General features: G+C 44.4%; 1 long non-coding RNA gene across 2 annotated transcripts; it reads left to right on the top strand.

Annotated features, from left to right (window-relative positions):
* Positions 1 to 21: 21 nt before the first annotated feature.
* LOC123575873 lies at positions 22 to 15,532 on the top strand. 2 transcript variants are annotated; one of them, XR_006701046.1, is made up of 8 exons: positions 22 to 685; positions 1,070 to 1,111; positions 5,190 to 5,391; positions 7,164 to 7,412; positions 7,752 to 7,839; positions 9,115 to 9,209; positions 10,305 to 10,665; positions 14,864 to 15,532. It is a non-coding gene; the product is annotated as an uncharacterized LOC123575873 (long non-coding RNA). The 2 variants fall into 2 exon arrangements; XR_006701047.1 differs by lacking the exon at positions 5,190 to 5,391.
* The last annotated feature ends 1,969 nt before the right edge of the window (positions 15,533 to 17,501 follow it).

Genomic DNA, 17,501 nt, shown 5'->3' with positions numbered 1-17,501 from the left:
ACGCGCGTCACTGTGACGCAGCGCCGGGGCGGGGCGGCGGGAAGGGCGGGGCCGGGAGCACCTGCGGGCCCCGGCGTGCGGTCTGCTGGAGGGCGTCCTGACGGCGCCTCCACCGCGGCGAGTCCGGGCTGTGGCCGGCGGTGGGAAGCAGGCGAGGCGCGCCCGAGGAGAGGGGACGGTGAAGGAAGAAGCTCCAGGGACGTGGGACAATGGCCGAGAAAAGTAGCGCGAGCTGTCGGGGGAAATCGGAGGGAAGGGACTGCGTGCGCACCTGACTGCGTCCTGGGGCAGGGGGCCGAGGGCAGCGCGTACTTTACCCTTTTAAAGGTTCACCGCATTTCCCGCCCAAGTTTAAGCAAGGCGAGAGAAAAAACCAAATATACATTCATGTGTATATATACACTTTCGTGTCGACAGTTTTATTTCTGGGAACCCAATTTGAAGGAATTTTGTTGATTTTATTGCTGTTTAAACAAAAGTAGAGAAGCCCACCATCTGAATGCAGCGTTGGCTAAAGGTCAGCGGGAAGACCCTGTCCTGGCCCCATCAGTTAGCTGTCTCCACTGCAGACTGGGTGGAAAGGCAAAAGGTCGTGGAAAATGTGAAGGCACACGAAGTCCGGGATTCAAAACAGCAGACATTAACCATGGCACTAGATGGTTGAGTGACATGGTCACCAGGCCAGGTGGGTCAGAAAGGGAGCTTAGCCAAGGCTGGAGAGGGGTGGGGGGGGGGGGGGGGAGGATCTCCTGACTCCTACCCTTGCAGGCTTGTCTTGCAATGGCGATCAGCTCCGAGGTTCCTAAAAAGAGAGAGCCATCAAACCAGATGCCAGGTTTCTCCAATATGCTTTTCACTTTCTGTTTCTCCTTTCTTTCCACCTTTCCAATAGAAGACGCCTAGTAAAGAAGGACACAAGAATGAGTGAAGGAATCAATTTTAAAAAGCTGCTTTGATGTTCCAAATTTGCTTACATTGACTGGATGCAGAAGAGAAATATGTGGCTTTAGCAAGTGTCTCTTTGACCTGCAAATGTCAGGGATGGTTTTTTGTTTTTTGTGTTTTCCAGACTCCACATCAGCACTTTTGCATGTCTGAAGATGATTGAGAAGTAAGAGTGGATTGCTGGGAGGTGCAAATTCTCAGGGTAGTAACGTCAGGTTTTCTATTGAAGGGGGCCTCCTAATGCCCTAGTGTGGGGTGATGGATCATTGGCTGGGGAAAGCCTCAGGCTCTAGGCCTCTGGATGGGCCTCTGCTCCTTAAGGATGGGTCAAAGCCCAACGCTGGGATCACTCTGATTTAGAAAGAATATGAAAGAAAAATCTTACTTTGAAACTGACGTTGTCACTCTAACTGTATGTTAAGCAATAGCTCCTCATCACTTGGCTTGTGGAATTTGGTCCTTTGTTACTAGAAAGTTGGAAAACCATGCACTTTTACCCTCAGGGAGATACACTATTTAGAGAACCCTGTCAGGGGAGGGGGGGACCACCAACACTAATGGTTTCCCAAGAGAATTCCAGTGGTTGATGGCCTCTGCCACCAGGCCTATAGCCCCTGAGATGTAACAGTAACCACAAAACAATGGCCATAATAGATAGGCTCTTGGAAAACAGTATTTATGTTGTTGCTGGGTAGCTCAGGTTTTGAATAAAATCTGTAAGTGTAACAAGGGCATAAGAGGAGCAAAACAATAAATAAAAAAGAACAGAATAATAAATTGATTTGAATAAAGTCAAGGATGCAGTCAATGCTGGCCACATGGCAAATCATTTATTCATCCCCAGTGTTTCTTGGGAAGCTGGAGAGCTGCTGGCAGGAACATGACCCATTTTCAGTTCCACACCGTAAATTTGGTAACGTGATCTGATTGATGCTGAGGCAATATTTAAAAATCTACAAATACAAATTAATATATTATGACTTAACTTTGAATTGAAGCAAATAGGTGTGTTGTTAATGAAGAAGCCCCTCCTCCAGTCTGCCCTGGGGCTTTCTCCAACACAGACTGCTTTTTTAATGTTAGGTCTTTTTATGGACCCGTAAGAAGCTTTAATTAGATATACAGCACTCTACAAAACGACGAGATGGAACACGCAGGTTTGCATTACAGTCTCTGTGATTCAGATCTCACACATAACATAATGCCACCAATTTAAGGAAGAAGTTGTTTACTGGAAGGCAACCAGGGAGATGCTATAAATTAGATCAAGATGCGAAAAGCAAGCAGAGTCACGGAAGAATTGCCATTTTCATCTTGGGACATTCCCCGCTACCCCCCTGCAAAAGCAGCGTGTTCTCTTCTCTAGATATTGTTGGTTTTCATAATTGGTAAAAAAATTTAAAATAGATCTATTTAAAACAACAGATATTGAATACTCATGTACAGTTCAATTTTGAGTTGTGATATTTAAAAGATTTTTCTTTTCCATATTTAATTAGTCATTTTGTACATTGATATTTGTGCATCTCTAAATCCTGGCTTCCTCCCAGTAGGAGCAAAATAATACTCCATTGGAATGGCTTACAGAGTTCCTCAAAGACTTTCCTCACCGCCCCCTTGGCATCAGTTGGCATGTTTAACTCTTTTATCTCAGGTGTCAGTTAAGGCCAATGTGTGGTGTGTGTGTAATACATTTTTGATGGTGGCAAACAAAGATCGAAAATGCCAGCCCTTGACTCTGCTTCTTTGCAACCTGTGAACTAGGAGACATGGCAGTCGTTGCCTGGTGTTGAATCCCAGCCCCACCACTTAAGGCTGTATGGCTTTGGGCAGGTTGCTTAGCTTTCTGTTTGTTTCCTCCTCCGTAACATGGGGAAGGGTAGTGATAATGATACCTTTCTTACAAAATGGGTAGGAAGCAGTGGTTCTCAAATTGTGTTCCCTGGACCAGCAGTATCAGTTTGTTCTGGGAACTGAATCAAAATGCAAATTCTCTATTAAAACGGGGCCTGGTACACAGTAAGCGATATATTAATGAATATTTTTAGATGAGTGCAATATGATCTTGCCAAGCTATACCAAGTTTAATTTAGGCCAGAAGAAGCCTGCCCGTGTCCTCCAGCAAGTGAATCCCTCCTTCATCCCACATCCGAAAACTGTAACATGGCCTGCCAAACCCTTCGTGATGGGGCTCCCACCTTCCTTTCTTGCTATTTCCGTTCTCCACGTACGCCATATCTCCATCCTCCCCAGTTTTCAAAGGGAACCGCTTTTTCACACCTCCAAGACTTGGCCAGTTCTGTTCCCTCTGCATGGAAGTGTCACCCACCCTTTCTCTCCGCTTTCCGCACTTCGAATCTCACGAATTCCTACTTAATGCTTCAAAACCTAACTGCAGTGTCCAGCCTCTTCTGTGGTGTGCCCCAAGCCCCGCCCGGTCAGAGCCAAGGATTCTCTGGGCCCACACCTCTTTGCAAATCCCACATACAGCATTTATCATTGGGTGCTGTAATTGTTTACTTTTCCATTTTCTGTCATTGGATCTTCAACTCTTAGGAGATGAGGATTTTAGTTCATTCAGATTTCTATTCCTGCCACTCGGCTCTGACATTTCAAGAGGGTAGCCCAAGGGCTCACACCACAGACTTGGGGTATTTTTTTTTTTACAAAGGTCTTTTAAGAATTTGAATTAATGTGTGAGGCACCTGGGTGGCTCAATCAGTTAAGCGTCTGATTCTTGACTTCAGCTCAGGTAATGATCTCACTGTTTGTGGGATCGAGCCCCACGTTGAGCTATGTGCTGACACAACAGCTGCCCCCCCCAAAAGAATTTGAATTAGTCGTGAACATTTAAACTTGAGAGATTTAATTTTCATGTTTAACCACTTTATTGAGGCCTAATTAGCAGATCATAAAGTTCACTCAGACTACATGGTAAACTCAATGATTTTTAGTGAATTTATAAAGTTGTGCAGCCATCACCTTAACCCACTTTTCAAATGTTCCCATCTCTCCCCAAAAGTCTTCTCACGTGCATATGCAGTCAATCACACTCCAATTTCAAGTCCTCGGCAACCAGTAATTTGTCTTGCATCTCTGTAGATTTGCCTTTCTAGAAGTGTTACATAAATGGAATAACACAATGTTGTAGTCTTTGATGTCTGGCTCCTTTCACTTAGCAAAAGGTTTATCCACGTTGTAGTTCATGTAATTGTATCAATTCATTCCTTTTTATTGCTGAATACTATTCCATGATACAGATAAACTATATTTTCTTTATTTCCAAATTTTTGCTATCGTGGATAATGTTATGAATAATTACATAAACTCTACACGGGGACATGTTTTCATTTCTCAGGTATATTGCTGGGTGGAGTTGTTGGGTCATGTCGTAACTCTGTACACTTTAAACTGACAAATTATTTTCTAAAGTGACTTACTTTCTTATATTCTCATCAGCAATATATGAGGGTTCTAGTTTCTCTGCATCCTTGGCAACACTTGGCATTATTTGGCTTTTAGGTTACCGCTATTCTAATAAAAGTGTAGAAGCATCTCACTCTGATTTTAATTTGCATTTCTCCGGTGACTAATGATGTTGATCATCTGTCTGTGTGCTTTTTAGCCATTCATATATCTGCTTTGGTGAAAGATCTATTCAAATATTTTGCCCACTTTTAACTGGGTTGTTTGTTTTCATGAGTTTTAGGAATTTTTTTTTGTATTTCAGATACAAGTCCTTGATTAGGTATATGACTTGAAAGTATTTCCTCCCAGGCTGTGGTTTGTCTTTTCATATTTTTAATGATATCTTTAGAGGTGCCAAAGTTTTGCATTTTGATGAATACCAATTTATCGAATTTTTCTTTTATGAATCTTCTTTTTGCTGTCATATCTAAGAAATTTTTGCCTAAGCCAAAGTCAAAAGACTTTTGCCTGTGTTTTCTTTTCAAGTTTATAGTTTTCAGTTTGACATTTTAGTCTATTATCCAATTTGAGTTAATTTGTATGCATGATGTAAAGTAAGGATCTATTTTATCAATGTATTTTGTCATTGATTTGTTTTTTTGCATGTGGATAGTCAGTTGCCCCTGAACCATTTGTCAGAGTGTCATTTTCTAATTGAATTGCCTTGACACCTTCATTGAAAATCAATTTACCTTCCTATTCATTTCCGTTGATCTGTGTCTGTCTTTACATAATTGTGACATAGTCTTGACTATTGTTTTTTTTTTTTTTTTAAGTTTACTTATTTGTTTTGAGAGAGAGAAAGAGAGAGAGAGAATCTCAGGCAGGCTCTGCACTGTTAGCACAGAGACCAACCTGGGACTTGAGCTTACGAACCCCGTGAGATCATGACCTGAGCCGAAATCAAGAGTCAGACGTTTAACCGACTGAGCCACCCAGGCACCCCTGTTTTGTTGTAAGTTTTGAAAATGGGGCAGAGTAAGTACTCCAACTATATTGTCCTTTTTCAAAATTGTTTTGCTATGGGAAGTATGTTGCACTTCCACGTAAATGTTAGGATCATCTTGTCAATTTCTACCAAAACTATTTATTTATTTATTCTTTAATATGAAATTTATTGTCAAGTTGGTTTCCATACAACACCCAGTGCTCATCCCAACAGGTGCCCTCCTCAATACCCATCACCCACCCTCCCCTCCCTCCCACCCTCCATCAACCCTCAGTTTGTTCTCAGTTTTTAACAGTCTCCTATGCTTTGGCTCTCTCCCACTCTAACCTCTTTTTTTTTTTTTTTCCTTCCCCTCCCCCATGGTCTTCTGTTAAGTATCTCAGGATCCACATAAGAGTGAAACCATATGGTATCTGCCTTTCTCTGTATGACTTATTTCACTCAGCATAACACTCTCCAGTTCCATCCACGTTGCTACAAAAGGCCGTATTTCATTCTTTCTCATTGCCACGTAGTATTCCACTGTGTATATAAACCACAGTTTATCCATTCATCAGTGGATGGACATTTGGGGTCTTTCCATAATTTGGCTATTGTTGAAAGTGCTGCTATAAACATTGGGGTACAAGTGCCCCTATGTATCAGCACTCCTGTATCGCTTGGGTAGATTCGTGGCAGTGCTATTGCTGGGTCATAGGGTAGATCTATTTTTAATTTATTGAGGAACCTTCACACTGTTTTCGAGAGCGGCTGCACCAGTTTGCATTCCCACCAACAGTGCAAGAGGGTTCCCGTTTCTCCACGTCCTCACCAGCGTCTATAGTCTCCTGATTTGTTCATTTTAGCCACTCTGACTGGCGTGAGGTGGTATCTGAGTGTGGTTTTGATTTGTATTTTCCTGATGACATATCGGACAAAGAGCTAGTATCCAAAACAATTTTTTTTTTTTGAGGATGGGATTTTTATTGGAGTTGAGTTGTATATATAGATCTATTTTGGGAGAATTGCCATCTTACCAGTAATGAATCTTAACAATTCATGAACATGGTGTATCTTTCCATTTATTTAGATCTTTTAAAATTTCTATCAGCAGTATTTTGTAGTTTTTGGGTCTTACACGTCTTTTGTCACCTTTATTTCTAAATATTCTCCTTCTTAGTGCTATTATGAACTGCATTATTTTCTTTATAGGTTGTTCACTATCAATATATAGAAATATTGATTTTTATATCCTGTGGCATTCTCGTTTATTAGTTCTAGGTGGTATTTTCAGATACACTAGTATTTTCCAGATATAGGATCATATCATCTGCAAATAAAGAGAGTTTTATTTCTTCTTCTCCAGTCTGAATGCCTTTAATTTCTTTTTCTTATCTTCTTGACAGCCTATAACTTATAGTATGATATTGAATAGAAGTGATATTGAATAGTTCTTTGGGATGCGTGGCTGGCTCAGTCAGTGGAGCAGGAGAGTCTTGATCTCGGGGTTGTAAGTTTGAGCCCCATGTTGGGTGTAGACATTACATAAAAGTAAAACCTTTAAAAAAAGAAGTGGTGAGAGTAGATATTCTTGCTTTGTTCTCAAAAACACTTTTAGTCTTCCACTACTAAGTATGATATTTGCTATAGGTTTTTTTAGGTGGTTTTTTTATCTGTTTGAAGAAGTTCCCTTACATTCAGAGTTTAAGAGGTTCATCATGAATGAGCGTTAGATTTTGTAAAATGCTTTTTCTGCATGTATTGACACGACCATGTAGGTTTTGTCTATTACATTAATATGACACATTGTTTTTATTTTCAGATGCCAAAACAACCTTGTATCCCAAGGTAAGTTCTACTTGGTCATTGTCTCATGCTGCTGGATTTGATTTCCTTGTTTATGTTCATGTGGCATAATGTGATGACTTTGGCCTCAACGAGCTTGGAAGTGGATTCTTTTCCAAAGCCTCTAGTTAGAAGCCTGGTCCAACTAATGCCTTGATTTGAGCCATGTGACACACTGAGCAAGAGAGCCCTGTTGAGTCTGCCTGGACTTCTGACCTACAAGAAGGTGAGTTAACAAATATGTGTTGATTGAGCTGCTAAATTTGTGATAATTTGTTACGTAGCAGTAGAAAACTAATATACTTTGTCCCGTTTTACTCTGCCATAGCTAGAAGTCCACCCACATGGCAGACTTAATTTCAAAAACTAAAATCAAGATTTCTGGCCCCTCTTGCAAAATGGGATCTTGCAACTTGAGATTTGAATTTCTCCCATGTCAAACCACCTGCTAGAGCTGAGCAGTGGCTCTCTGCCACCACCCCCCCCCCCCCCACACACACACACACACCCGCCTTGTTAGCCAGGGCCTCGCTTCTCCTTCGTCTGCTCTGGTCCTTCACCCCAGGCCTACATCTCTAATTACTGGCCTGGCCACGGGACATCTGAATCTGGAACACCTGATCAGCACATGCCCAACTTGTCGTGAGCGCTCAGTAAGTATTTGTTGAATAAATGAACCAAACCACAGACCCAGTGACATGGGGGAATTTTGCTACGGGTGCGTGAATGGACATTTGGGATGAGTGAGGTTGAGGGCAGTATACCCTTTAGTGCACTCCCGGAGGAGTTCTGGGTGTGGCGCACAGAGCCTGTCTGCCTAAAGGAGATTCCCTGGAAGTCCCGTTGATTTTCACATGCATCTCATTGGCTGTAGTGTGTCATATGACCAGCCCTAGTTCCCAAGGAGGCCGGGAAATGGGGTTTTCAGCGCCTCACGTGCCATCCCCATTCCCACAAGGAAATCAGGTTCTTACAGAAAGGAGAAAGGAAGATGGATGTTGGGTTAGTGACTGGCAGTTTCAATACCTAGATATTGAAAAGGAACAAAACCAGCACCCCAGAGGCCCTTGTGCCCTTCCCCTCTCAGTGTTTCCCCCAGTGGTAGCCACTCGTGACCTCTTATAGCGTTGCTTACTATAAAATGGAATGAAATGGAGTGTGTTCTTTTGAGTCTGGCTTCGTTTGCTTGCAGCATGAATGTTAAAGAAAAAATAGAACCGGTATCAGAACAACTCAGGTTTTCTAACACAAGACTTATGAGCCTTGAGGAAATCAAGATTGTCAGCGATGAAATTATCCACTTCCATTCCTTGAGTTAGTTATCACTAACTACCCATTTGCCCTTCAGCCATGGACAGTCCAGAAAAATGACCAGGAAGAATAGTAACAATGTTCTTTCTCATGGAACGTACCAAAAATATTTTTATTTTTATAATTTTTAAAAACAGTTTTATTCATTGGAGAGAGAGAACGACCACATGAGTGGTGGAGGGGCAGAGGGAGAGAAGGCGAGAGAATCCCAAGCAGTCTCCACACCGTCAGCGCAGAGCCCGGTGCGGGACTTCGTCTCACAAACCATGAGATCGTGACCCGAGCCGAAACTGAGAGCCGGACGCTTAACCGCTGAGCCACACAGGCGTCCCAGTAAAAGAATCCTTTTTAAACGGCCCGTAAATGTATGGACACAGAATGGATGGCCTAGTGCTGGTGGGAGGAGGGTCTCAGGGGCCCCTGCTAGGCCAGGCTTCAGCCTTCAGTTACTGGATGGTAAGGAGGTCACGGGCAGGTGGGAGAGGAGAGGGGATGGCCCGGCCACGGGACTGGGAGGCTGCAGGCAATGGCTGTGAGTCAGTCTCTGCAGACTAAGCTCAGGGTTTTGGTGTCGGTGGAGTGCTGGCTGCGTGTTAGCTCTGCTCTTTGCTTCACAGTGTGACGATTGAGTGGCCTCTGTGAAACTAGCCGCAAGGTATTCTGGCACCGTACGGGCCACTACAGCTCAAATGAGGTGTCTGTCTTGATGAAGGTGAGACCGCTCTGTCCCCTTACAGACGGGAAGAGGAGGGACACTTGGCAGCATAGACCCTGCAGCGGGAGCTGGCATCTCAGCGGAACAGGGCTGAGCTGAGCCGCTAGGGCAGGGCTGTCCAAACAGCTGACACTCCTTTCCTTAGGGCGGTCGTGTAAATAAAGCTCCACTCGTTTCTAGCCCACAATTGTTTTCAGTTGTCCCACCGACTCCAAAACAAGGAATATTAGACATTCTGTAAAAATTAAAAAAAAAAAAAAAAAAAGATACGGAACATTGATTCAGGACTCAGGACCGCTCTCCCAGAACTCGTAGCCTCTGTTCGCTCCCAGCCCCCACTCCCTTGCTTGCTTGGACCCCGGAACCCAGCAAAACTAAGTGCTCACTTTCCTGGCCTCCCTTGCAAATAGGGGTGTCCATCCAATCCAGTCTGGCCAATAAGATCTGAGTAGAATTCAGCTGGGTGGGAGGGGGGTGGCATGGCGGTTTGGGGAAAGCTTTTGCTTCTCTGATACAAAGGGACAGCTGCAGCTGGCTCCGGTCTTCCCCTTTCTTCCTGCCCCAATTGGGCATGATGCCTGGAATGGGAGCTGCCATCTTGCAGCCAGGAAGGAGAGGCCAAGAGAATCACAGCAATGCTGGCTCTGGACCTCAGGAGCTGCTGAACAAATGCTAACAGCTGCCTGCTGCAGACTTCGTGTTCTATGAAAAAATTGAAAACTCGTTTGTTCATTATGCTCACTTATAGCTGAAAGCCTTCCTAACCAAGACAACTAGTGTACATTCTTGTCATAGACAGGCAAAAAAAAAAAAAAAAAAAAAGGTAGTGGTGGGGACCTAAGGATTTTCCAAGTCTAGTTAATTCATCAGAATTTGTAGAAGCTTGTTCTCAAAAGCACGGGAGGTATCGAGTCCTGCTGGGGTCAGGTCAAAACGACACAGAAGCCGACTAGAGGAGACCTCACTGGCCAAGGAGGGGGACAATTGGAACATTGGAAAACAATGTCTACACGGGATTAAATTGAGTTAAGAGTGGACAAAGGCACTTATCCAAGCACTTACCTTGCCCTTCTGGTATGAACTGTATTTCAGAGCAACCAAAGAGGTAATAAGGAGTTCTTTAGAGAAGAACTCCAGTTACTACAGACAGAAGGAATGATACAGTTAGAAAACCCCCACGCGGGAACACATGATGAAATGAGGAATCCAGGCAACCACCGTCAGGAAGTATTAGGTGAGAGGTCAACAGGGAACCTTTGGATGGGCCACGCTGATAACACCTGAACCCACTGATCAATTTTTACATCTCTAAAAGTGGGACAGTCAGACATCATGTACCTCGTGATGTAATACGTCAGAAAGTCCACAGCATCTGTGAATCTAATCCAGCTTACAGGAAATACAAGAACAGGCTGAATGACACGAGGAGGAAACCGTCAGCCAAGTCCAGAAGGTAGGATATTACACTGGACAGTGACTCATTTCTCCCCTTCCTCAAGTAAATGGCATGAAAACAGGGAGGGGAGAAGAACTTACAGAGTAAAAGAGACTTAAGTGTTCTTTCGATCAAATATGATGTGTAGATCTTATTTGGATCCTAGTTTGAATGAGATAACTATAAAAATACTATTGGAGCTTAGGAAAATTTGGTATGTTCTGGGTATTACCTCACATGATAATTGCATTCTGGGTTTGTTTGTTTGTTTTTAATGCTTATTTTTGTGAGAGAGACGGAGACAGAGTGTGAGTGGGGGAGGAGCAGAGAAGGAGACACAGAATCTGAAGCAGGCTCCAGGCTCTGAACTGTCAATACAGGGTCCGACGTGGACTTGAACTCACAAACCGAGAGATCATGACCTGAGCTGAAGTTGGGCGCTTAACCGACTGAGCCACCCAGGTGCCACTGTGGTTGTTTTTAAAGAAGTTATTCTTTGATACAGATACCTCCTGAAATATACAGACAAAAATTGTGTGTATGTGATGGCGGAGGTTACAGAGACAAATCCGGTAGCCTATGAAAGGGTTTGTTGTATTTTGCTCTCCACTCTTATGTATGGTTGAACATTTTGTATAAAATTTTTAAAAATATTACTATTTTAATTTGATTTTCCTGCATTCTAGATGCTAACAGCAACAAAAATGAGAAAGCAATTTAAAAAAAAGAACAATCCTGTCAATGTCCCTAAATTCTGTTTCCTTTCCTTCATGAGGTTATCTTCATTAAAGCCGAAATAAATGCTATCATCGCAAAGTTAGGATATAAAACAATGTCGTGTGGCTACTTGAAAGCATAGGATGTTAGAGGCACTTCAGAGACATTAGTCCTGCCTAGCATGCCTTCAGTGTTCTCACCCATGCGTGGGACACCCAGCTTGCTTCTCCATTCTGTTCCTGCATGTTGCCAGAACATCTCGCACTTTCCATTGACTTGTAATGACTTGTCCAACGTCTTCTACCAGACTCTGAGCCATCCCCTCCTTAAATCTCAATCAAGGGCCAAAAATCAGTGCCAAATGTGCCGTCTCCAATGCTCCCTCAACCCCCAACCTCTCGCAACAAATTCATAGTGTCTCTGTCATGACACTCTTGTATCTTCCTAGAAGACATCACTCCAATTTGTTTTAAGCAAGGGAGATGATAAGTAATTATATTACATAGACAAGATTGCACTATTTTTAAAACTGGTAACAATACATGAAATCGTTAGCACCCACGTTTTCAGAGCTAGTAACTCTTCCTTTATTTCTCCTCTAGCCTCTAATTTGCTGAGTCAAGAAAAGGAAACCAGAAAATATCTTTAATGTTTCTTGAATTTTGATCCCAAAGTCAGGGGCACTGTGGTATACATAGCAATCCACTCCTAACTGATATTAACCTTGGTTTGCTCTGAGCCTCGATGACCACTCTGAGGCAGCCTTTGGTAGGTCATACTCAGGTGCTACACTCGGACCCCCTTCAGGAAAGACCTGTCTTTTTTCTGATACCCCCAAAGTTACAAATCACAGTGATGGAAAGGTAAACTGAATATGCACGTCCTATCCTCATTTCTTACTTCTGTGTCCCTCAGGTCTTAGCTGCAATGTAGGTTATAGCCTCTGGTTTACCTCCTCCCCAGTCTGGGTCGGGTGGCCTCCTTTGTGTTCCCATAACACATCACAGGCCATGTGGCATGACCCTTCCGACACACAATTACAATAATCGCTTACATTCGCTCTAGATTATAAGCTTCTCCGAGATGGAGACTGGAAGTGTTCACCATTGTATCCCCAGTGTTTGCACGTGGGAGCTACTCAGTGACCATCTGTTCAGTAATTATACGAGTAGTCGAATGAGTGGCTTTCAAGACTCAAAAGTTCAGAATTGAGACTCTAAATTTAGGGCATCCTACTTCTTAAGGTGTCAAATACCCTTTGTCCTCAAAGTTTAATTTAAAGGAACATTGTTAAAAGGGGAGGGACCTAGTCCTCAGAAAGCAATGGAAAGATTGGATGGGAGAAGTGGCGGGGGGGGGCATGTTATGCAGGTGCCCACCACGCCTCTCTCTCTTTCTCTTCTCTGTCTCTCTCTCTCAAGCCACTCCTGGAATGGCCAGCCTGAGGTTTTACTTGTCTTTATACAGTCCTCTGTTCTGCCCCTTTGAGTGGAGGAGGGTTGGGGGCATAGGTAGTGGTAAAAGGAACAGACGCTGGCAAGAATTGAGCCCTCCTTTAATGACACTTAACACACTCCCTTATAGCACCCAGGGGCTTGACTCACCAGAGCTGACTAAACTCTGGTCCCCCATCAGCATTGGGGCCCTCCCGGGGGGGGGGGGCCTTTGCCTGGACCTGACACTAATTAGATCTCAGTCTGCAATGAGGATGGCTGTGGGTTATTCATGAGAACCCCCCATACTTCCTAAGTAGTAAACTTGCAGTTACTCAAGCTAATGGAGTATTTGTGTGAGTTCAGAGCCAAGAGAAGGGCCAGAAATTATCATAATCCAAACTGAGAGTGAAGATAGAAGATGGTTTCTTTTATAATCAGTGAGCTAAGTCTAACTCCACACCAAATGAAATCGACCAAAATGACCTCCATCAGATTTCAGGGGCTAGTCATGGGTGTAAACCAGGGAGGGAAATCATTAGTCTCAACCAGTTGAGGTTTAATGAACATGAAATGCAGTGTCCTGAACGTCTACACACTCAGGACTGAATTGTTCAAATCATTAATATTAACAAAGGTATCTTTGCACAGATTCACCCATCATTAGTTGTGGAGGAAAATACCAGTTTTATTATCATGGTGATCATATATTCAACATCTACAATGGCCTGCCCCAGCTGAAAGACCATTTAGGAAAGGAAAAAGGGTAGGGACTCTTGGGCCTGAGGCCACATTCGGGGCTCAGGGCCAGCTACCCCACCATCCCGAGCATCAGGAACATGCAAATTCTAAAGCTGTGCATTTGTCCTTGAGGAAACTACAGTTCATTGCCATTAAAGTGTCGTCAAGGGCCAGTGCATAGCGGAGACATGCTGGATCCTTGGTTTTAGAGACGGGGAAAAAAGAATGTTTCCATAAGCAGATACGCGTATTGCTTTTGACTGATACGGAGTGTTTGTCCTTGCAAGGTTTTGATATCCACCGATATCTAAATTCCGTAAGGGCAGGAACCTTATGTATTTCGTTGACCACTGTAGCTCTGGCACCCTGCACTGGTACAAAGCACAGACGAAGCTCAATAAATATTTGTCCACTGGATGAACCAATGGGTATACTGTGTCATGCTCATTTAGGGAAAGAAAACTGAGAAGCAGAGAAGGGAACTGATTTATTTGAGTCGGCGGTCACCAGCTCAGCACTTGCCCGTATGACTCATTACTGTTAGCTGCTCATAAAACATAGCCAAATGTCTGTCCTGGTGTTCCTGTGATATTTTTCCAAAAGGTAGGAAAATATAGAGACGTGAATACATGACAGGTACATGCAGAACTAGGGAGAAGTCTCGTGTCTGAACAGCGGTATCTACAATCCACTTTTCACACAACTATAGACGTGAAGAAAAATCTTAGGAAGAGAAGAAGCAGGGCCAGAGCATGGGTGTTGATGTCTTCAACCACGGAATGACAGTCTCCAAGCCCCTTTCTGTTATGCTACGCTACAGCTTTGCTCTCTGGCCCCGGTGTATGTCAGCTAATCTTCTTACGTTGGTAGAGGACACAACAAGGAATTTATGTAGGTCAGGGAATATTTTGAAATTCCAAACAGAAGAGCTGCTAATGAATTTAGTTTAGGGTGTCTTGCCACCAGAAAAATGATAGACCTTTCCGAACACCTTTGGCTGTTTGCTCATCAAGAAAAGCCACACATTTTTCTCTCTGTAAAAAGTGTCAAAGAGAAAAAACAGACAGACTGCAATTGTGCTCCTGAAGGCCCGAGGCCTGGGGCTGTTGTTAAATTCAGTGTCTATCACGACAGCCCCAGAGAACTGTAAGAAAGCTCCCCTCTGAAGGCACATGAGGTCAGCGTCTTGTTCCCAGTCACGGAGATGACTCAGAGCGTAGAGAGAAATGCCCAGCCCGTGGGACAAAAGCAAAGTTTGCCCAGGTTTCTTTTGTTTGTAACAGTGCTTATGATGACTTCCCCCCAAATTTCCATCTCTGCCGCAGCAACTCGGAGGGAGTCTTTCACCAGCATCCAGATGAAGATCTGAATTTTACTTTTACCCACTATAGCATCACCCGCATTGCACGTCCTATCGGCTTTTCCGTGTGGGTCATTTCCTAGTAAATTCCTGAGATGAGTCCACTTTGAATATGCCTTTGAAGAAGCCTCAGTCCAAGTATGTGCATTTAGGTCCCGTGGGTCCCTTGCTTACCCAGAATCTGAACAGCCACCGCCAAGGAGTGCAGAGGACACTGGCTTTGAACCTTGCAAGGACTGCTTCACTACCTTCCAGGCTTGGTGAGGGCTTCGGTCTGGCATTGGTATTCTGGGAGTACCTGCCTCAAAGGACCAGCGATTTGAGGATGAAATAAGGGAGCCCGTGAAGAGTGCAGAGGAGGTTCAGTCCGGGCCAGCTGTACTAGTCCTGGGAAGTGCAAGCATCTTTAGATGCCATAACAGAATGTTCAACTCCAGACTTCGTGTGAAATCAACCCCAAAACGAAGAGACTAAACTTGAAAGTGCAGAGCGCTTGAGCCCTCCTTTAATGACACTTCACACACTCCCTTATAGCACCCAGGGGCTTGGGTAAGAGCATTTAAAATTTAAAATGCTCAATCAGTTGAGCGGCCGACTTCAGCTCAGGTTATAATCTTGCGGTTGGTGGGTTCGAGCCCCGTATCGGGCTGTGTGTTGACCCAGGGCCTGGAGCCTGCTTCAGAATCTGCGTCTCCCTCCCTCTCTGCCCCTCCCCAGCTCACGCTGTCTCTCGCTCCCCTTCAAAAATAAATAGACGTCAACAAAATAAAATACTCATCCTTTAGGGTGCCTGGGTGGCTCAGTTGATTAGGGCCTGACTCTTAACCTCAGGGTCCTGAGTTGAAGCCCCACATTGGGCTCCATGCTGAGTGTGGAACCTACTTAAAAAAATAAATAAAAGGGGCGCCTGGGTGGCGCAGTCGGTTAAGCGTCCGACTTCAGCCAGGTCACGATCTCGCGGTCCATGAGTTCGAGCCCCGCGTCAGGCTCTGGGCTGATGGCTCAGAGCCTGGAGCCTGTTTCCGATTCTGTGTCTCCCTCTCTCTCTGCCCCTTCCCCATTCATGCTCTGTCTCTCTCTGTCCCAAAAATAAATAAACGTTGAAAAAAAAAATTAAAAAAAAATAAATAAAAAAATAATAAAATGCCCATCCCTGCATTACCAACCGCGTTTCAGCTTTTTGCTGTTTCTGTCCCCAAAGAAACCTACACGCTCTGGTGCAGGAGGTATGTTCAAGAACGTTCCCTGTAGCACTACCAAAAAACTGTAAATAACCCAACTGTCCGCTAATGGCTTCAAAATATATATACAAGGGAATAGTTGGTGGTCCTTGTACAAGGTGGCCCACTGCTCTCTAATATGGAAAGTTCCTCAAAAGATATTGCTGAGTATGAAAAAGAAAGTGGCAGAATGACACAAAAGATACCATTTGTGTAAAATCCCGAACAAAATAATCATATGCGGTTTCCCTAGGAATGTGTACATGTGTGTAAATACAATGATGTTGTTCTGGAAACAGGACAGCCACAGAGTATACAGTGGCTGAACGGGGCGGGAGCCCTATCCCTGATTCTGATTTGCTAAATGCATTTCAAGTATAAAGTAAAAAATCATCACATACAGTGACGAATAACCTGCATTCCTATTTAATACCCAATGTCTATAGCAATGTATACTAATTTATAATTAATATAATTTAAGTTATTATTGAAATCGTTTATTAAAATTACTATTAAAATTATAGGGATTTGTAATTTGTATTTATACAACTTATAATTTATAAGGAAAACGCAGAAGAACCACATCAGGGTGTCAAACGTGCAGATTCCGGGGTCTCACCCCCAGAAGTTCTCATTCCTTTATGTTTGGGGTAGGACCTAGGACATTGCGTTTCTGGCACGGCGATTCTGCCGTTGTTGATGGTCCCAAGCCCACGCTTGGAGACTATTTCATTTAAAAGTTTCTTCTCCCGTCGTAAGGCACATACAAATCATTCAAAGGCCTGCGGAGGTGCAGTTGTGTGGCTGAAGGTCCGGGTGGTCCTAGCATCCTGTGTCCTTAACACCCTGATGATGTCTGTCCTTGGGCCCCGCTACACGGCTAGACTTGAGTCAGGCTAGGCAATGGGCAGAATTTCGGTGGGAGCAGGGAGGACCTTAGAAAAAGAGGGGCAGATGTCTAGGGGTAGAAGCGAGGGAGCGAGGGAGCGAGGGAGACTTGTCTGGCAGCAGGAGAGCCTGGGGGAGCCCCCATGCCAGGCTGAGGACTGGCACTTGGTCCCACTGCAACTGCTGCTAGCTTTGGGGAGGGGCCCTGTGTCCCGGCAGCAAGGAGAGGGGAGAATAAACATGGGGCGGGAACTGGAGGCGGGGGTGGGGGCGGGGCAGGCATAGGCGTCTGAGAAGCAGCCAGTGACCCAGGGATGGGCCTGGAACCCGCAAGCCAGGCCACACTGCCCCAAGCGGGGGGGAGGTCATTCCGGCCTCCATGCTGGGACAGAGGTATGATCCCAGACGACAGGGGGTCCAGAGCTGCGGCTACTCTGCAGGGGACAGAGGGCTGCTTTCCGCATCTATTGGGCCAGCAGAGGATATTCAGAGAAA

Source organism: Leopardus geoffroyi, chromosome C2, assembly GCF_018350155.1.
Source record: "Leopardus geoffroyi isolate Oge1 chromosome C2, O.geoffroyi_Oge1_pat1.0, whole genome shotgun sequence".
Classification (NCBI taxonomy): domain Eukaryota; kingdom Metazoa; phylum Chordata; class Mammalia; order Carnivora; family Felidae; genus Leopardus; species Leopardus geoffroyi.
Note: the sequence above shows the minus strand (reverse complement) of the source record. Positions and strands in the feature narration are given on the sequence as shown.